The sequence below is a fragment of the Elephantulus edwardii genome, unplaced genomic scaffold (genome assembly GCF_000299155.1).
Source record: "Elephantulus edwardii isolate Elephantulus edwardi_28Jun2011 unplaced genomic scaffold, EleEdw1.0 scaffold00071, whole genome shotgun sequence".
NCBI classification, from domain to species: domain Eukaryota; kingdom Metazoa; phylum Chordata; class Mammalia; order Macroscelidea; family Macroscelididae; genus Elephantulus; species Elephantulus edwardii.
In genome coordinates this window covers 15,818,040-15,840,203 of record NW_006399821.1, presented here as the reverse complement: position 1 = coordinate 15,840,203, position 22,164 = coordinate 15,818,040, and the positions used below count along the sequence as shown (strand labels likewise).

At 39.0% G+C, this 22,164-nt stretch overlaps 1 pseudogene; it reads right to left on the bottom strand.

Moving 5' to 3' along the window:
• LOC102850166 overlaps nt 1–19,089 on the bottom strand; it is a 92,663-nt pseudogene extending 73,574 nt beyond the window's left edge.
• Between the last annotated feature and the right edge of the window lie 3,075 nt (nt 19,090–22,164).

Below are 22,164 nucleotides of genomic sequence, written 5' to 3'. Positions count from 1 at the left end.
TAAAACTGGACAGACAGGCAATATCATGATAGATGGAGAAAAGACTGACACTAACAACTTCATCTTTCTTGGATCCAGAATCAACATAGTTGGCACTAGTGGTTAAGAAATCAAGGAAAGTCTATAGTCAAGGACCTTTCAAATCATTGAAGAGCAATAATGTTAATTTGAGGACTAAAGTGTGTCTGATCAGACAACAGTCTTTCCTATCACTTGCTATTCATCTGAGAGCTGAATAGTGAATAAGGATGATAGAAGAAGAATTGGTACCTTTGAGCTGTGGTGTTGAGGAAGAGTACTAAATATCCTTCCTATGTACTGTCAAAAGAGCCAAGAAATATGTCTTGCAGAAAGTGGAGCTAGAGAGCTTTTTGGAGGCAAAGATAATAAAGCTTCACAAACTTTAAAAGGTTGCTAAAAGAGTCTGTTCCTTGGAGAGGAACATTCATGGTTCAAAGAGTGAAGGTTCTACTTAGGAGAAGAAGGCCCTCAACCACGGTTACTGCTGCAATAGGTTCTAGTGTATCAGGAAGTGTGCAGTTGTTACAGGATAGGACAGCATTCTAATCCGTTGTTCATAGGGTTGCTACAGGTCAGACTCGATAACACTTAACATAACACCATCTTTGGGCTATAGCCATACTGTTGACTTAAAGCAGAAAATTTTCATAAATTGTCTTGGAAATCTTTTGCTCGAGAGATTTTTCTCTGCGAGGCTACCAGAAAATTTCATTCGTTTTAAACATCTCAACTCTTCTTTTGTATCTCTCTTAAAAAAAATCGTTTTGGTGAATTGATGGGGTTAGAAGCAGGAAGACCTCGCATTGCTGAGATCAGAGTATGTAAAGCTGCCACCTACATTCTTAAAGATTGTTTTACTGCTTAATCTCTGAGTAAACATCCCAGGGACAATGTTGCATGTACTCAAATATGAAATAAAGTAGAAATTTATTAGAATTTTACTGATTGTGATGTACCTAAAATAATAGGACAAAATAAACATAATCCATTGGAGATTTGTACACCAATGTTCATAGCAGCATTATTCACCATCACAAGAACATGGAAACAGCCCAAATGTCTAACCACAATTAAATAGATTGAGAAAGTATGGTACATTTACGTGATGGAATACTATACAGCACGTAGAAGCAGTGGTTTTGAAAATCAGTACATAACTTGGGACGAGAAAATTATACTAAGTGAGCTAATTCAGTCTTATAAGGACAAATAGTGTATAAAATCCTTATTTTAGATATAGAAAGCTAACTAGTAAAATGTGTATGAGGATCCAAGGTGGGGAAGTTACTAGCAGAGGGTTGAAGATGGACAGGAGGATAATCCTAAGGTTGCACAATTTGATGGGTAGAAAAAGGAGTGGGTAAAGAAAATGGTAAAGATCTGGAGTAAAAAACAATCTATATGAACTTTGTTAAATAAACTAGTATAAAATAAAAAATTTATTAAAAATAAATGTAATCCTTTGAACTAACTGAATACCATCTAAGGTGGTAGACACAGTTCTGGAAATCTACCAGTAAGGAAGAAATAGACAAAATTAATACAGCCAAAGAAAACTCACTTGTCTGAAAGAGTTGGAATTATGCTGCAGAAATGTCTCTATCTGAACTTCTCTACAGGCTACAAAGTATCACCATATAGACAATGCCATCCAATTCTTATTTTACAGTGTGAACACCAAACCACCTTCTCTTTTTTTTCCGCTTTCTTTCTCCTCATAGTTCTTTCATCAATGAACCTTCTCTATACTTCAGGTTTTGTCTGTCTTCCTCTAAAGAAAGTAGTTTTTCAGAGACTGGGAGTTTCTGTCTTGGTCAGTATTTTATTTCCAGGTGAACAATTTTAAGTATATGGATCTTTAAAGCATCCTTATGAAGTTGAAATCTTATTTCATTTTACTGATAGTTTTGCCATTTTCACACAGCTGGTATCTAAAAGTGGTAAGGCTGAAGACCAGACACCAGTTCATCTTTGCTGCTTATTCACAGTTGTACATCTCCTATAGAGATGATGTCAAATATTTTACCTACCAAACAGGAAAATTTGGGAAAGATCAGCAGCTATCTTGGAAAGAGAAGTGTTGTTTAGAAGGAAATTTTTATTTCTTCTATATGACTCTAGAGAAATTAAACAGAAATGAAGATTAAAAATAAGTACGAATGAAGAAAATCATTAGAACCCTAGGAATCCATGACTTTAGTTCTTCCAGACAACTGACCTGAAGATGTTCAAAAGGAGGCTCTCTGAGAACTTGTGAGTGAGGAATGCACTAGAAAGGATGTATGCATTGAACAACCAGTCTTCCCATATGATTGGGCAGTTTTTAAAGGCCCCTTTCAGCTCTAATTTCCATTATTCAGGGTGTGTGACATTTTCTAACTAGGATGATATAGAAAAGAATAGACAGAAGATCATAAAATACATGCTGAAATGCTTTTGAACTCAGTTTTGGGTAATAAAAAGCATCTGTAGTACCCACTGCTCTGGTGGTATAGTACATATGAAGTTGTGCTGTTAACCAAAGGCCATCACTCCCTGGTGGTTCGAATGCACCAGCTGCAATCTTCTCCCATATGATTTGTAGCTCAGAAACCCACTTGAGATTCAGCTATGAGAGATTCCTGAAAGTAATGGTGGGAGGAGTGTGGAGTCAGTACCAGCAATGTATAATGCAGATAGATACTGAGAATCTTCTTTATAGAATGGAAGGAAAACAGGGTCATGATACAGATTTTCCAAGTTCATAATGTAAATTCACTTTTTTATATGAAACAACTCACATAAAACATCGATAAGATAGTCTTTTCTTTAAACGCTTACTTAGTCTGTGTAAATCACTCAGTAAACTTAAATTGTACTCAGCACACAATCTCTTTTTTCTAAATCCTTAAAATCAGATCACCTGCACTTCTTGTTCTTTCTCTACTTCATACCTTCCCCAGATCTTAATCTTTCATCAAGTTCATTCTGTCTCTTCCCACGGATAATGTTTATAGACCATCTCTGGGGAAGAAATAACCTGAATTTATATTTTTATTTTGATAGCAATCTGGTTGTATTTGCTGAAATTGCAGAAAAGAAAATGATAAAAAAGAGAAATACTTGCTTTTTATTAAAGACTCAATATACCAAAGAGGATTATGGAGGAGAAAAGTTTGAACAATGTTTCTTAGTTAATGAAAAAAAACTGGGAGAAAAAATATATAGTGATTAATAAAAAGGACTTATTTACCAAGTATTCTGAAATATATTGTTGTTGTTGTTGTTGCATTTAGGTGACATCTAGTTGACCACAACTCACAGTGACCCTGTGGACAACAGACCTGAACCCTGCCCTATCATGTGCCATCCTCACCGTCTCTGATATACTTGAGCCCATTAATACAGTCACTTGCTCAATCCATCTTGTTGATTGTCATCCTATCTTTCTCTGTCCTTACACCATTCCCAACATTATGTCATTTTCCAAGGCCTGCTCCCTCCTGAAAACATGCTCAAAGTATGTGAGATCAGGTTTCATCATCCTTCCTTTTATTATTCAATACTCTTCTCCAACACCACTACTCAAAGATATTAATTATTCTTCCATCATCCTTATTCATTGCCCAGATTTCACATGTACAGGAAGTTATTTAAAAGAACATTGCTTAGCTCAAGTGCACCTTAAACTGACCTCAGTGCTCTTTAGCACTTTGGAGATGTCCTTGACAGCAGACTTTCCCAAAATAACACACCTTTTCATTTTTTTATGACTATTGCCAGGGGTGCTGATTGTGAATCTGTCAAATTAAACCACTGATAACTTTAGGGGTTTTTTTAATCCATCTATTATCATGCTTCTTAGTTTAAAGGTGAGGATTTTTGTTTCCTTGATTTTGAGATGTGATCCCTATTGAAGGTTGCAGTCTTTGATTTCTGGAACAAATGTTAAAAAGTCTTTTATCTTTCAGCAAGCAAAGTTGTGTCATCTGCATAATACAGGCTGTCGATGAGTTTTTCTCCCACCCTGATGCTACATCTTCATATAATCCAATTTCTTGAATGATTTTCTCAGCATACAGATTGTATACATATGGAGAAAAGCTATGACCAGGATGTACATCTTTCCTGATTTTAAACCTTTCTCTGTTCCCTTGTGTTATTCAGACAACTACTTCTTTGTTCATGTATAGGTGAGCATGGGCATTTTTTTCACCATATCTGTATTTACCAACTACCAGTCTTTCTTTGTTTCCAACTTTGCATTCCAGTCACCAGTTATTAGTAATACATCTTTATTGGGGAATGTTGGGGAAGAAGAAGGGACCTCTGGCCAGGGTAGATCGCCTAGCTCCAGATATGTGCAAGCATATCTGACCCAACAGCCCTTAATATGGGATCAAGAAAGCTCTCCTCTATTTGACTGTTCTGGCTTGAGGAAGCTTGCCACCTGGAAAGATGGCTGCCACATCTGTTGAGCTGGGAGTGGTCTACACTGAGCTGAGGTTCTCCTATCTGATACACATGCCCCACATCTACAAGCCTACCCTATCCTGCCTTTCTGTTTACTTGCCTGTATATACAGCAGCCCCCAATAAAGTTGAGTTGGCTCTCTGAAGTACTCCCAGAGTGGTGTGTCTCCATCATGCTTACCCCTGTCAGGGTGTTGCCGCTCCTACCGGCAAACAGACAGTGGTGCATCTTCATTGCATGTTTGATTAATTTCAGACTGCAAAAGTTGCTTGAAATCCTAAATTTCTTCATCTTTTAATTTAGTGGCTGGTACATATATTTGAAGAATAGTTTTATTAACAGGTTTTCCTTAAATGTATATGGATAATACACCTTTCATCATATTCAGGGCCAAAGAAAACCTGACCCACTGGACCAGGATCAGGATCTTGTACTCCATATTGCCATAGTGAAATGTTTTCCTCTTGTCTATCAACTGTTTTCCATAAGATTTCATTAAATAGCTTCATATTTTGACAAAAGTTGATTTCCCTTCTTTACTCATTTGTATGTAGGTACAAGCACTTTCAAGGACAAATGTTTCATACAAGACTGGATTAAATAGTGTTCCCTGAAACAAAAATTGATTTTAGGAACTTAAGAAAAGGAAATTTACTAGAAGGACGTTTGAAGATCACAAAAGAAATGAGGAGGCTGGAGAAATTGAAAATGGGAAGAACAAGGCCATTCTGAAGGATTTGGAAACAGAAATCCTGGTCTGGGCTTAAAGCAGGAATTTAGCTTATCATTGGACATCTCTTTCTGGGTCTTCCACCTTATGTTCTTATTCTCATGTTAACCTTGAAGAGTCAAAATCACAAGGCAGTGACTACTGCTTGCTTTCCCCCTGTCTGTGGTGTCTGAGAGGAAAGATTTGCCTAATCAATTTTCATAGTGCTAGGGAAGCAACTGAATTTATTGTCACTCACACACACACACACACACATTCTGTTCTTGTTGTTGTCAATTGCCTTTGAGTCGAGCATGACTCAGAGTGACCCTATGAGCAAAAGGCCTGAAACCCCTCTGCAACTATTGACATTCATCAAAATTCATAGAGTTTCCAGAGGCATGTTGTCGAGGAAGTGGATGCCATTCCTGCTTCCAAACACATGTACAATTAATGGCTTAATGGTAAGAAATAGCATGTTCTACATAAAGATACACAGTTTGAATCCACCAGCTTTTTCACAGGAGAAGGATGGGCAATATTGTCCCATACAATTAGCTGTCCCTGAAAATCTGCTGGAGGGTCAGCCATGGGTCAGTTCTGACTCAACAGTAAGCAACAACAACAAAAACATGAATATTATTAATGGGAAAGTTCCCCTTTATCAAGCATGTAGAAGTCAGACTCTTACCCTCACATTGTATCGGCTCCTTTTACAAGTTTCATTCCTAGTTCTTTAAGACATCCATGCCAAAATTCCTAAGTACAAATTTTGTACAAAGAAGGCACAAGGCCAGTCAAGAAGCTACTCTTGCATGGGAGCAATTCACCCATAGAAGGGACACACAGCAGAGTGTGAGATTGGTAGTGGAAACCCTGCAGGGCAGATTGCTAAGAACTATGTGAGATTCCAGAGGTTTGCCTAAGAGCAGTAGAATATAGGAAGAATATCCAGTTCTAGCGGACCTCTGTGCTCCTAGACACAACTGGGAAAAGTATCGAAAAGGAAGCACGTGGAAGCTCCATTGGCTGAGCTTGAGAGATGGAGAGAGAATAAGCACTGCTGTGAACTAGAGACTAAGAAGTGCTGGTGGGCCCTGAAACATATGGCAACAAAGGAGACTCAGGGGCTGGGCTCTGTATTCTGGCTTTTACTGGAGAATAAAAAGTTAATATACTTCATTACTGTAGCCAAAAAAAAACTACTCTTGGAGACAGAAGTTGAAGTGAGGTACACAAAAGTTTTACAGGGGTATGAACTTCCCAAATCTGCCTCCCTTTGGCAGAGGCTGTGGGGGCTTATATGGAGGGAGACAGGGCAATGAAATGCATGATAATTTCCACAGTATTTTCTATTCTCCAGCTATCTGGGTCTGACTAGGTTTTTATTATTTTCAGGTGTCATTTAGTTGAGAATGACTCATAGCAACCTTATGAACAACATGCCTGAAACCTGTCCTATCCTATGCCATCCTCATTATGTCTAACATACTCAAATTTATTGCTGCAGTCACTGTGTCAATCCATCTCATTGACAGTGTTGTCTCTTTAGTTGACTCTCCACCTTTCCAAGTATGATGTCTCTTTCCAAGGAATAGCCTGTCTTAGAATCATGCCCAAAGTATGTGAAATGAAGCTTAGTTATCACTGCCTCTAAGAAGTACTCTGGCTTCTCTTTTCCAAAACAAAACTGGGGGATTTTTTTTTTAATTTATGGAATATTCCCAATGTATATGGTTCAAAATCAGGAAAGGAGTACATCAGAGATGCATTCTGTCTCCCTACCTTTTCAATCTGTGTGCAGAACAGATCATTCTGGAAGCAGGGCTTTATGAGGAGGAGTGTGACAACAGGATTGGAGGAAGACTCATCAACAACCTACATTATGCAAATGACACAGCCCTGTCTGCTGAAACTACAGAGGACCTGAAGCACTTGCTGAAGAAGGTCAGGAACTGTAGTCTTCAATATGGATTGAAGCACAACATTAAGAATACAAAGTTTCTCACAAAGGGTAGCACCATGATTGATGGAGAAGAGATTGAGGTTGTTAGCAATTTCAGCTTGCTCAGCCCCACAAATCAACACACTTGGCACCAGCAGTCAAGAAATCAAAAGACAAATTGCACTGGGGAAATCTGCTGTCAGAGACCTCTCCAGAGTACTGAAAAGCAACAATGTCAGTCTAGAGACTAAGGTGGGCCTGATCCAGGCCATGGTCATCTAAATTACTTGCTAGGCATCAGAGAACTGGACAATGACTAAAGATGGCAGAAGAAGAATTGATGTCTTCAAATTGTGGTTTTGAAGAAGAGTTTTGAACATATCATGGACTGTCAAGAAAACAAAATAGATCTGTCTTGGAGAGGGTGAAACCAAGTTTCTCCTTGGAGGCTAGGATTTCTAAACTCCATCTCACATACTCTGGGCACATGGCCAGGAGAGACCAGTCCTTGGAGAAGGACATCATGCTCAGAAGGGTGGAGGAAAAGTGCCAGAGAGAAAGATCACAGATAAGATGGACTGATACAGTCACTGGAGCAATGGGCATTGGTGTGCTAGAATTAATGACACTTGCTCTGGACAAAGCAGGGTTCAGAGCTGCTGTATATAGGGTCACTATAGGTCACAGATGACTCAATAGCACATAAAAACAACACAGGATATTCAGTACTCTTATTCAATACCACAACTCAAAGGCATTGATTCTTCTTCTGTCATCCTTAGTCATTGTACTCTGATGCATAGCAAGTAATTACAAAGACCATGGCCTGAATTAGATGCACCATAGTCTCTAGACTAACATTGTTGCTTTTCAGTATTCTGGAGTAGATTTTCCTAGTGCAATTCATCTTTTGATTTCCTGACTGCTGGTGCCAAGAGTGTTGATCATGGAGCCAAGCAAGCTGTAACAGTTAACAACTTCAATCTCTTCTCCATCCATCATGGTGCTGCCACTTGGCCCAGTGGTGAGAATATTTGCCTTCTTCATATTGAGTTTCAATCCAAATAAATGACCACACTATACTATTATTATTTTCCAAATACCCTCTAACTTCCCAGCCTCTCATTTTCTTTCGCTATTTATACATTACTCTCTCAATGTCTACTTGGGAAAATCTTTTAAATTCTTTAAGACTTATGCCAAATTCCATCTTTTCATGAAAGCTTCTGGATATATATTATACATTGTACCTTTGAAAAGAAACGTAGAATTGTATCTATGTCTCTCTAAACTCAATAGTTTGCTTTATGATAGTTACTTGCATGTGCTTGATAATTTACAAAAAGCTGACTGAAACTTGGCAACAGAACTCTTGACTTCTACCACAAGATCCTATCTTTATGCCAGTGTGATTTGTTGACCTTGCTGTGAAGAAGTTCTGCAGATAGCTAAATAGGGCTGAGAAAAACTCATTAGGGAACCCTGGACCAGGGCACAGTGTGGGAGCATGTCTAATAAATTAATTCAACATTCATTCTATTGCTATTCTTTAGTCTCTGTCTCTAAGATGGCTTCTTTGACTGGAGGCAGGGAAAGTAAGGGATTCTGTGCTTTTTCTGACCCTTAACCCTACTTTCTAATGCAGTATGCTGCATGACTGTTCTTTCTAATAGGTGTTGTTGGGTTTGCTTTGCTGCCTCTAACAGTTACTCTCCTTCCTCCACATTAACCTGCATGTTCTGGGTAATGGCGCAGGCACCAGCACCATTAAAACTCTCCAGTCTGTTGGCGGCACTCCTCTCTTTTTGCCATGTTCCCAGTGGGACATCCCCGGGATTAGCCATGTTGGAGCTCAGAGGTGAGGTTACTTCCACACAAGCAAAACTGAAAGAGAAAACGGATTCAGTCAGACAGTTCAGGCCCTCAATCTTTGTGTGTAGTGAAAAGAAGCTAGTAAGTGGGCCTAAATGGTAGTTTATTCCTTTAAAGAGCCCAAACTTGTTGGACCACTAAAGAATTCTTTTATCTACATATGAAACTATTAGTAAAACAATCAGTTTGGGTGATAGAGCAAAAGAAAACAAATAAACATTTAACTTCACATGTTTACATTCTTGGTGAAATTAAAGAGCAAATATTTTCATATAACCTGATAAAGAAACATCCAAAATAAAAAAAATGTGTGCCTAAGCACATGTCTACATAAAATTACATATTTAGTGGATTTAGGATTTGCCAGCACCAAGGGAAAGGTGGTGGTGGAATGTTGAATCAGGGTGGAAAACTCTAGGAAACTATGAAAAAGAAATGTTCTATCATTTGTTAATCAGAAGAACTCTAAACATCCAATTCTATTTAAAAACAACAACAACAAAAAACAAAACAACAAAAATCCTGAGGACCAGAAAGGATAGGTGCATGTCACACTGAAAAGAGCAGAACGAGGATTTGCATGCACACAAGTAGAATGTAAATGTTAGTAAACTTTAACATGCCTCACATTAAAAAGCTCTTGGTGGCAGAAGCAAAGAAATGCCTAATAGAATCACACAAATTGAGATTCCCAATAAGGCTACTTGCCTGGAACCAAAATCAGTAGCTAAGGCAATTAACTAGATAACTTGGAACCAGTATATTTTTTTAATCCATAGAGATTTCATGAGTATAAATGGTGTATTATTAGTCTGAAATGCCCAGATTCATTAGATAATTAGTCAAGGAGAGAAGGAAACTCCACTATCCAATATGTGTCTTTCCCTCTTTATTTGTGATTATTCATCACTAGATACAATAAGATTGCCACAGAATAGAGCAGGGTTTAGGACTGTTGTACATATGGTTGTTACATGAGTCTCAGGCACATAACAACAATTCATCACTAGAGTATAAGCTCCGTAAGAGCAGAGACAAGACTAGGCTTGCGTGTTGCAGTTTGTACACATCCACAACTTTTGAGTCATTCCAACTTATAGTGGCCCTGTAGGACGGGGTAGAACTAACCCATAGAGTTTTCAAGTCTCTACTAGAAGTGTCACACCAAGAGTGGAGGTAGACTCATCAACAATCTGCACTATGCAGAAATGACACAACCTTGCTTGCTGGAACTGGGGAAGACATGAAGGGCTTGCTGCAAAAGGTCAAGGACAGCAGACTTTAATATGGATTGAAGCTCAACATCAAGAAAAAAAAGATTCTTACCACTGGGCTGATTTTCAGAATTGTGATAGATGATGAAGAGATTGAGATTGTTGACAGCTTCAATTTGCTTTGCTCTACAATCAACACTCTTCGTATCAGCAGTCAAGAAATTAAAAGACAAATTGCATTGTGAAAATCTGTTGCCAGAGACCTCTCCAAAGTACTGAAGAGCAACGATTTCAGTCTGGAAACTAAGGTTTGCCTGATACAGGCCACGGTCTTTGCAATTACTTGCTATGCATCAGAGAGCTGGGCAATGACAAGGGAAGATAGAAGGAGAGTTGATACCTTTGAGCTGTGGTGCTTAAGAAGAGTATTAAATAGACCATGGCCTGCTAGGAGAACAAACAAGTTCATGCTGGAGAGGGTGAAGCCACACTGCTCCTTGGAGGCAAGGATTCTGAAGCTTTGTCTGACATACTTTGTACATGTTGCAAGGTGCCATCAGTCCTTGGAGAGGGACGTCATGCTTGGGAAGGTAGAGGGACAGTGCAGGAGAGAAAGATGCTTGATGAGATGGATTGATGCAGCCACTGGGGTAATAGGGATAGGTGTGTTGGAGACAATATGATTGACAAGGGATAGAGCAGGGTTTAGGGCTGTTGTACATAGGGTCTCTATGAGTCACAGGTAACTTGATGGCACATAACAACAACAATATTTATAGGAACCATCTGCTACCTCTTTCTCCTATGAATCAACAGGTGGGCTTGAACTCCCAACCTTGTGATTAATAGACAAATGGCTTAATCACACCACCACCAGAACTCCCACAGTTTGCACAACACAATAAATATTCGGGAAACAATGGTTGAATGAGTCATATGATCTCAATGGACTAGGCTTACACTTGAGATGCAGTCTGGAGAGTGACAATAGCAATGCCTTAAGTGAACTTTGTTTCAGAAGTATAGAAGAGATAAGGTACTGAAAGCTACCTCCTCATTGTAATGCTGGAGGTGAGATGAAAGCAGCTTGTATCCTCATTTGATAATTGCCCTGCAGAAAGGGCAATGACAATTTACATTTTCACAAACAGATGTAAGATACAGTGGTCAGCATCATCAACTCCTTCATGGTTGGTTGTTTTGTTTTGGAGTTTTTGGTATTTTGGGTTTTTTTGTCTTAATCACCTGAAAGGGGGAAAACCACTACACTTTCAAAAGTTTGTGTTTTACTAAGCCTTTTTACATTCAACATTTCTTTTTAAAAGGGTAAAACAGAGGTTTTTCTCTGCATACTAGAAATATTATTAGCTAGAGATTCTGTGACTAAGACTGAAACTAACCAAACGAGAGGCTGGTACTATTCAGAACTAGTAATGTTGGCCTTAAAACTAATCTCAGCCTGGTAGAGTGGTCATCAGCTAACCTGAAGTCAGTAAGTCTGGTCATCAAGGTCAACTACAACATGTGAAGCCTAAGATAAGAGTATGGAACCATAAAGTAAGAAGCAAGTGCTTCTCACTGCCTGACATAAAAAGAAATAACAAATAAACTTGGATTCATATGTTTTATCATTTACAAAATTCAAATGTTCAGCCCTAACCAGACACTATGGAGGAAATTACTGGGCCTGAGAGTGCAGGACTATACTCATGGGGGACATCAAGTTCAACTGGCATAATATAGTCAATAAAAATTATATTCTGCATCCTGCAATGGTAAGTTACAACTGGGGTCTTAAAAGCTTTCACAGAGCCATCTGAGGTGTAACTCTTGGTTTCTCCCTATTTGGAACAAAAAGGAATAAACTAAATCAAACACAACCCACAGGATGAATGAAAAACAAATACTTCAGGCTCCATCACCTTGAGACCGAGAAGATCTAGACAGAGCCTGCTACCACTGCAATTGTTGTTGTTGTTGTTATGTGCCGTCTAGTCACTTGTGACTCATAGTGACCCTATGTACAACAGCCCTAAACTCTACTCTGTCCAGTGCCAGTCACATCGTCTCCAATATATCCATCCTGATTACCCCAATCACTGAATCAATCCACTCCATAGGGGCCTTCTCCTTCTGCGCTGTCCCTCCACTCTACAAAGCATGGTGTCCCTCTCCAAGGACCTGTCCCTTCTTGCAACATGTCCAAAGTATGTTAGACGGAGCCTTAGAATCCTTGCCTCCAAGGAGCAGCCCTGTCTGACCCTTTTCGGGATGAATCTGTTTATTTTCCTGACAGTCCATGATGCCCTCAATAGTCTTTTCCAGCACCACAGCTCAAAGGCATCAATTCTCCTTTTATCCTCCTTGGTCATTGTCCAACTCTCTGATGCGTAACAAGTAATAGCAAAGACCATGGCCTGTATCAGATGCACCTTAGTCTTCAAAGAGACACCATTGCTCTTCAGTACTTTGGAGAGGTCCCTAACAGCAGACTTTCCCCTGGCAATATGTCTTCTAATTTCCTGGATACTGGTGCCAAGAGTGTTGACTATGGAGACAAGCAAACTGAAGCTGTGAACAAACTCAATCTCTTCACCATCCATCCTGATGCTACCAATTGTCCCAGTGTTGAGAATCTTCTTCTTGTTGACATTGAGCCTCAATCCATATTGGAGGCTGCAGTCTTTGACCCTCTGCAGCAAGCACTTCAGGTCCTCCTCAGTTTCAACAAGCAGGGTTGTATCATCTGCATATCGCAAAAAAAAGATCACAGTGGATGGTCCTTGACAGAATAAGGCAGAAATCCGAAACAAAACTCAAAAATTATAAGACCAGGTTTATCGTTAGGTTAGAGATTGGTGGAACCTCCAAGAGTATTCAGGCTTGGAACTGAAATCACCTGGTCACAACTTCCAATCAAAACAACAGACTGCTAAGGTAATCAGTAACACCATGGAAGAATGCACTCCACAGAATAACCAACCACATTAATATAAAGACAGAATTTGCCCAATGATAAGGCTAAGACATCAAGAAGTAAAAAATAAAGAACGCTATTACAATATGGGAATTATAATGTCACGAAGCACAGTATGCATGATTTGTTGAATGGAAAACAATTCTGCTAGTTAATCTTTCATTCAAATTACACTAAAAAGCTTTTTAAAAGCCAACAAGCAAAACAGAAATTTATCCTCTCATAGTTTAAGTCAGAAGTCCAAATTTAAGGTTCCAGCCTTGGAGAAAGGCTTTATCTATGTAAAGTCCAGGAGAATGTTTTTCTCTACTCTGAGTATCTGTAGACTTGGCATTCCTTGCGCATCTTATGTGTCTTCTCGTCAGCATTCTCCTGGGTCTAGGATGGTTTTAGTGCAGGGATCCTGAGAAAAAGGACACATTCCACTCCAAATGTGTGTGTGTGTGTGTGTGTGTGTGTAAGTCAGATTTCTCCTATATTCTCTCTCCTTTTACCTATTGTCAGATAAAATGTGATGCAGGCCACTTTCCACAATCTCCTTTCAACTGATTGGCTGATTACATCATATCACAACATGGGAATGATAACATCATTACATACAACCATACTAATGAGGATCATGGACGAGTTGAGTTCACACATATTGGGGTGTTGTTGTTTGGTACCATTGAGTCAAGTACGACGCCTAGCGACCCACTGGATAAGAGCTCTGGACCCTGTCCTAGCCTACTCCATCCTCACACTTCCTGACACACTAGACCCCCATTGTGGCAGTCATCATGCCAATCCACCTTGCTGAGGGTCTTCTATTCCTTCATTGACCCTCCAACCATCCTAGTATCATGTCCTTCTCCAAGGAATGACACATCCTAGCAACATGCCCCAAGAATGTGAGGAGAAGCCTCATCATTCTTTCCTTCAAAGATACTCTTGCTACAGCATCTCCAAGATATATCTCTGTTCTTTTAGCCACCCATGGGATGCTCAGTGATCTTCTCTAACACCACAGCTCAAATGTGTCTATTCCTTAGAAAGAGACATTGTGCTTGGAAAAGTGAAATGTTGGTGAAGAAAAGGAGGACCCTTAGTGAGATGGATTGACATTGGGACTGTAGCAATGACTTCAAGTATGTCAGAGATGATGAGGGTGGTGCAAACTAGGACAAAGTTCAGAATTGTTGTTCATTGGGTCACTATGTTTCATACTCAGTAGCACCTAAGAAGAATATTATTTTTCTTGGGCACAAGAATAAAGATCCAAACTAAATATAACGAAAATTAACATTCTCACTAGATATAACTTACAAGCCTCAAGAGTAAGATTTTATAACATAGGCCATTTATAGTTTTACTGATTTTTATTATGTGACATGTTGTTGACTACTCTCAGATGCATAGCAAGCAGTTGAGAAGACCATGATTTGGATCAGGCACACTTTAGACTTTAGACTGCCATGATTGCTCTTTAACATTCTGGAAAATTCTTTGATAGCAGATTTTCCCAAAGTGACTCATCTTTTAACATTTTTTAATATCATTTTATCAATTCTTAATTTGTTATTATATTTGATGGTAAAATTGTCAAAGCTTACTTATAAACAACCACAAATTGACCAATTTCATTTTTAAACAAATTTCATATTGGTTTGCAAGCAAAATTTGTATACATTGAATTTCTCACTATCCTTCATTCATATTGATTCAAGTACAATTCTCATTATGTTTAAAAAAATCAATCACCATTAAATCATGCCCATCATTATCCTGTCTTTCCAGATCCCTGCCAGATCTTTCCCATTTCCTTTACCCTCCCTCCACCCATCAAATTGTGTAATCCTATAATTTTCCCCTTTACCCACCCTCACCTATCTGTTTGCGCCCCTTCCCCCTTGTACTCCCATAAATGTTTTACTAGTTATCCTTCTGTTTTTACAGTATTTATCCTAGTTGTTGTGGTTTTTATGTGCCATCGAGTAGCCTGTAACTCAATAGTGACCCTATGTACAACAGACCTAAACTCTGCTCTGTCCTGTGCCAATCTCACTGTCTCAGACACATCCACCCTGATTACCCCAGTCACTGAATCAATCTACCTCATAGGGGGTCTTCCCCTCCTGCTCTGTCCCTCCACCCTCCCAAACATGATGTCCCTCTCCTTGAAATATGTCCAAAGTATGTCAGACAAAGCCTCAGAATCCTTGCCTTCAAGGAGCCGCCCGTTTAACCCTCTCCAGGATGAACCTGTTTGTTTTGCTAACAGTCCATGATACATTCAATACTCTTCTCCAGCACCACAGCTCAAAAGCATCAATTCTCCTTCTATCCTGTCCAACTCTCTGATGCATAACAAGTGATTGCAAAGAGCATGGCCTGTATCAGACGCACTTAATCTCCAGAGGGACACCATTGCTCTTCAGTACTTTGGAGAGGTCCCTAACAGGACTTTCCCATCGCAATACGTCTTTTAATTTCCTGGCTACTGGTGCCAAGAGTGTTGACCGTGGAGCCAAGCAAACTAAAGCTGTGAACAATCTCAATCTCTTCACCATGCATCCTGATTATGCCAATTGGCACAGTAATGAGAATTTTTGTCTCCTTGATATTGAGCCTCAATCCATTGAAGGCTGTAGTCCTTGACCTTCCACAGCAAGCAGGGTTGTGTCATCTGAATAACACAGATTATGACACTTAATTTGTTCACTCAGTATGATGCCCTCTAGTATCTCTCAAGTCTTTTTTATCTCTTGACTGCTGGTGCTAGTAGTGTTGACTATGGGTCTAATCCAGACAAAATTATTAGCAACGTTCCTCTTTTTCCATCTATCAGGATGCTGCTGATTGGTTCAGAGGTGAGGATTTTTGTTTTCTTAAAGACTTGAAAAATGAAAGTGTTAAATGGTTCATTATAGTGGTGTATGCTTAATAAATAAAATCTAAGTAACCTTTGACAGCAAGGGGAAAAATAATTATAAGACATTAGAGAGACATCATTTTTACAATTGCCATTTAAGAACAAAGATATTGCCTTCTGCTAGATGGTCCATGAGATGCTTAGAGTGAATGTTTTATTCACTCATATCACAGAGGAACATTTAGAGGATTCAAATATTCTATGGCCAGTCCTTAAATTTTGCTGCCCTTTTCCTGGTCTCACTAGCTTTCACTATACAAACTAGCTTTTCATAATACAAACTCACATACACATAGAATCCAGATTTTAGCCACCTTGCTGCATAAGTAAGTATATGCTTTTTAATAAATCTTTTACTTCCTTTTCCTCAGTTTCTAATAACCTATTTTAATTATTTCTTAGTGGTCCAACTTTTCACTTCTACCACCTGCTAACTAAATACACATTTGAGGAAATCCATTTGTTCAATGAAATACTTTTATCTTCTCAAATTTCAGCATTTCATCTCTTTCAGATTATTTTAGTAATTGTCTCAGATCTTTTCCTCACATCTGATCTACTTAGGTATGTCAGAGACAATAAAATTGGTACAAGATAGAGCAAGGCTTAAGACTGTTGTACACAGAGTCGCTATGAGTCACAGGCAACTCAACGTAACATAACAAAATGATCTGTTTTTTATTTCTGGACTTTGGGTTTATGTCTCCTTTTGGTAGTATTATCTCCATTTTCAGAAATCTCCATAAGAGTTAGGCAGTCAGTGTAGAAATGGAGTAAGCAGGGAGGTGGTATCTAATACTCTAACTTCAAAAATGAAGACAATCAAGATTCGCAGTAACAGCAGCACCGAAGGCTAGTTTTTGTTAGGTCAGAAATGCCTCTTCCCTGTGCTCCAAAGTTCTACTTATTCAGACACCAAGAATCCTCCCATTAGGGTCAACAATGTTTTACAATGATCACATAAAATTCACTGACAATAAGTATATTTATGGGTTTTATTAGAGAAGTTGTTGTTGTTGTTGTTAGGTACTATCAGGTTGAGTATGACTCATAGCAACCCTATGAACGAAAGATCTGAACCCTGTTCTGTCCTGCACCAGCCTCACACTTCCTGACACACAAAATCCCATTGCAGCAGTCATCTCGTCAATCCACCTGGTTGAGGGTCTTCCACTCCTTCACTAACCCTCCACCCTTCCCAACACCATATCCATCTCCATGGAATAGCATCTCCTAGCAATATGCCCATCATTCTTTCCTCCAATGAGCACTTTGGCTACACTCTCTCCAAGACATATATATTCATTCTCTTGGCCATCTTTGGGATGTTTAGTGCTCTTCTCCAATATCACAGCTCACAGATCAAAGGCATCAATTATTTTTCTGTCATCCTTATTCATTGCCCAGCTCTCAGATGCATAGCTAGCAATCAGAAAAACCATGGCCTGAATCAGAAGCACCTTAATCCCCAAACTGACATCACTACTTCTTAATAGTTTGGAAAGGTCCCGAACTGCAGATTTTCCCAGTGCCATGTGTCTCCTTATTTCCTAACTGCTCATACCAAAGATGTTAATTGTGGGTCCAAGGAAGATGAAGCTGTTGACAGTTTCAATCTCTTCTCCATCCATCATGACACTGCCAATTCATCCAGTGGTAAGAATCTTTGTTTTCTTCATATTGAGCCACAATCCATACTGAAGGCTGCATTCTTTGATCTTCTGTAACAAGTGCTTCAAATCCCCCTCACTTTCAGCATGTAAGGTGGTGTCATGTGCATAACACAGGTTATTAATGGATCTCCTTCCAATCCTGAAGCCACACTTCTCTTCAGAATCCAGCTTCTTGGATAATTTGGTCACTATAGATTGAACAAGTATGGAGATACAATACATCCCTAACACACTCCTTTCCCAAATCCAAACCATGCCGTTTCCCCCTGCTCCATTTACACAATAGCCTCCTGATCCAAGTATAGGTTTCTCATGACAACAACCAAGTGCTCTGGGATTCCCATTCTCTTTAGTGTCAGCCACAACTTGCCATGATCCACACACTCAAACACATTTGCATAGTCAATAAAACACAAATTGACATTCTTCTGGTATTGATATCCTTGGTTCCATGGCCTCTTCTAAATCCTGCTTGAACTTCTAGCAATTCCCTACCTATGTACTTGTTCCAGCTGTTTTTTAATGATCTTCAGCAGTATTTTGCTTGCTTGTGATATCAATGATATTTTTTCATAATTTCCACATTGAATTGGTTCATCCTTCTTGGGAATGGCCAGACAGTCATCCTCCAAATTTCCTGGCATTGACTGGTGAGTCTGTTCTGACACCCATTTCAGGGGTTTTTTTTCTTTCTCCTAATGATCTTTTGGTTTCTAAATGTATGATATCCTTGATATTTTTCCACAACTCATCTGGTCTTCTATCATTGGTGTTCAATGTATCAAAAATATTCTTAAGATTATCATGAAATTTCGATGGAATTGACTCAACAGCTTATCTTGGTTCCTTTGGACTTGTGTATGAGTAATTGATGATCTGACCCACAGTCTGCTCCTGGCCTAGTTTTGACGGCTGATATTGAGTTTCTCCAACGATTTCTTCCACAAATGCGGTCATTCTAATTCCTATGCAATCCATCTGGTGAAATTCACCTGTAAAGTTTTCTTTTGTGTCTTTTAGAAAAAGTGAAAAAATTATTGTAAATACAAAATTCAATCATTCTATTTCCAGCCTCATTTCTATCACCAAGCCCATATTTTCCAACTACTCTTCTTTCTTCCTTAGAGAAGTAAGAGGTTACAATTCAGATTCTGAAACAACTAAGAAGTCCATTATTCAGTCAGGATTACCTGTTTGAAGACATGCATGAAAGCAAGACTCTGACCATCAGGCTTGAGGCCTTGGTCTGCACTCTGCCCAGGTAAGCGTTACAGAGTTCTTTTAGCTCTGCCAACATAAATGTCAGTGTTCCCATAACGCTGCCAGTTTCAACTCCTTGGGTCAGTAAACTATTTCCCAATGAATGACTGGCATTCTACTCCTCAAGCAAGCCTCTCTGTTCAAAGGCACTCAATTTCCTCATTCTGTAGTTTGGAAAACTCAGTCTTGTGCCATGCCAGTCCTCTGGTTCTGTTGCTATCATTCTGTCAACTTGCCAGCGTATGCTTTCTCATTGCTATTAAAGCTTTCTGTCTCCTATAACAAGTAAGTTTCAGAGCAGGGATGTCAGGTCTAAAGCACACACTGCACTCTTGCACTCTAGTTCTTTTTTTATCATAATGAGGTCTTTCCTTTCCACCTTTGATGACTCATTTGAAGCCATCATGATAGAATGGGAAAACTGATCTATTCTGACCAGACTTAAATACAGTTCATTTGCATGGTCCTATCCCACAAGGGATGTAACTTATTTACATCATCAGTAAGCTATCCAGGGAGCTCTGGTAGCCTAGTAAGGATGTGTGCTGACATCCCAGAGGCACACGGTTTTAATCCACTAGCTCATTGAGGGAGAAATATGGGAAATCTGTTCCCATTGGATTGAACTGCCTCTGAAAACCCTATGGAGGGTCAGTTGTGAATCGGTTCTGACGAGACGGTACACAACAGCAAGAACAACAGGAAGCTATCCAACCCCTTTAATGTATCATGAACACCTCATGCTTGCATAATTCTACCCAGTTATATTGTAAGGAATTTTTCTGGCAATATATGTGGTTTGAATACACAAGCTGTTCCATGGAAGAAAGATGGGCAATCTTCTTCCTTTATTGCCTCTGAAAACCAGCTGAAGGGTCAGCTATGGGTAAGTACCAACAAATCAGTTCACAACAACAACCACCCAATTATGGGAGGTGGGGGATTATAAAGATCATTGCTAGAAAGTCACATTGTGTAATTCACCTCACTTACATTATTATTAGAAAGCAAATTACCAAAGTTGTTTTCAATGAAGGTGATTAATTATGTTCTTCACAGCAATTACTAATTTTGAATCTTAAGTGAACATAAGAGCACACAGTGGAGTTAATAAACAAGAAGACTTCTGACCCACTCTAAAATCACAGAAACAGAAGATCTAGATAGAAAAACAGCTTTTTAAACAAACATTACAGGAAATTCAGATGCAAGTGATTCATAGATCATCTTCAGAGAAAGTCCTCCAAAAATCAACTGAAAAAATCTAAAACCAATAAACAAAGCAAAAACCAGACTGTAAGTGTTCGGCTAATATTGCAGGATTCTCTAGGTTTCTACCAGGGAAAATTAGAAATAGGAAGTAATGAAGTTATTTGTTGTTGTTTTGTGTCATTGAGTTGGAAGTGACTCAGAGCTGAGTGTCTAGCAGGTTTAAGAAGCTGTAAGTCACATTTTTGTGGGACAAGGCTGAGCAATCTCCTCCCATGTGATTAATAGCCTCTAAAACCCTGCTGGAAGGTGAGGTAAAGGGTCAGTCCTGACACAATGGTATATGACACAACAAGAAGTCACACTGTGGGAGATTGTTGATATTTCTCTCTTGGAGAAGTTAGTGAATTTAACTCACTTGCCTTTGGATTGATATCACAACTCCTTGCCCATTAGGCGATCAGAGTTCTCTAAAGAAACGTTAAGGTTGGTTAATTCTGCTGTTATACAATGTCTTCAAGGATGGAGGTTTCTTTTGTCTCTCAACTCTATGTTGCTTGGTGTGTTGACCTTGTCCTTACCTAGCTAGCTTTACTCAGAGTTGCCAGAAGGCTAAAGTAGCTCCCAATTGCACATCCAGAAATGGCTACATGGCCAACTGACTGGAAGAGATCTATATATGTTCCCATTTCCAAGAAAAGTGACCTAACAGAATATGCAAATTTTAAAACAGTAGCATTAATATCACATGCAAGCAAACTGTTGCTGAAGATCATCCAAAAATGGCTAGTATGGTACTTTCAGAAGTTCAGGATGAGTTTAGAAAAGGCCATGGCACCAGGGATATCATTACTGCTATCCGATGGATTTTGACTGAAAGCAGAGAATACTAGAAGAATGTCTATTAGTGTTTTATTGACTTAGTAAAAATATTTTATGTGTGTATCATAATAAACTGTGACTAACATTGAGAAAAATGGGTGTTTCAAAAGAGTATTGGATAGTCCAAGTAGTGCCAAAAGAAGAAACAGGTAAGTCTTGAAGACAGTTTAACCAGCATACTTCTTAGAGACAAGGATGACAAAGCTTCATCCCATATAGTTTGAATATGTTGTTAGGAGAGGCTGTTCCTTGGAAAAGGGCATCATTCTTGGAAAGGTGGAGGATGGAGAAGGAGAAGAAGAATTTTAATGATATGGATACAGTGTATGTGACAATGTGCTCAAATGTGTTGAAGATGTCAAAATAGCACAGGATAGGACAAGGTTCAAATCTGTTATTAATAGGGTTGCTATGAGTTATACTTGAAAACACTTAACAACAACAAATCTTGTCATGTACATTTGTTGAAATGTTTGCTGCAGAAGATAAAAGACAATAGCTTTCAATATGGAATACATCTCTACATCACGAAGACAAACTCCTAACCACTGAGTGGATAAGCAAGATCTGTTAGATAGAGCTAAAGATTGAAGCTGTCAATAATGTCATCTTATTTGGATCCACAATTAATGCCTTCCTTTGGTGTTTATTCATCCTATTGATGAAGAACAGATATCAAAGGCTTATTTAATTTGCAAAGTTTACTGTTGGGGACCTCTGCAAAGTACTGAGGAGTAATGATGTCAGTTTCAAGTCTAAGGTACACCCACTTCAGGCCATGGTCTTTTATATCACTTGTTATGTTTCTGAGAAGTAGACTGTAAATAAGGATGACAGAAGAATGTAATGCCTTTGAGTTGTGGTGTTGGAAAAGAGTACTGAATATCCCATGGACTGCCAATAGAACAAATAGCCACCTTAGAGAAAGTATACTTAGGATGCTCATTGTTGTTGTTGTTATGTGCCGTCGAGTCATTTTCGACTCATAGTGACCCTATGCACAACAGCCCTAAACCCTGCTCTATCCTGCGCCAACCGC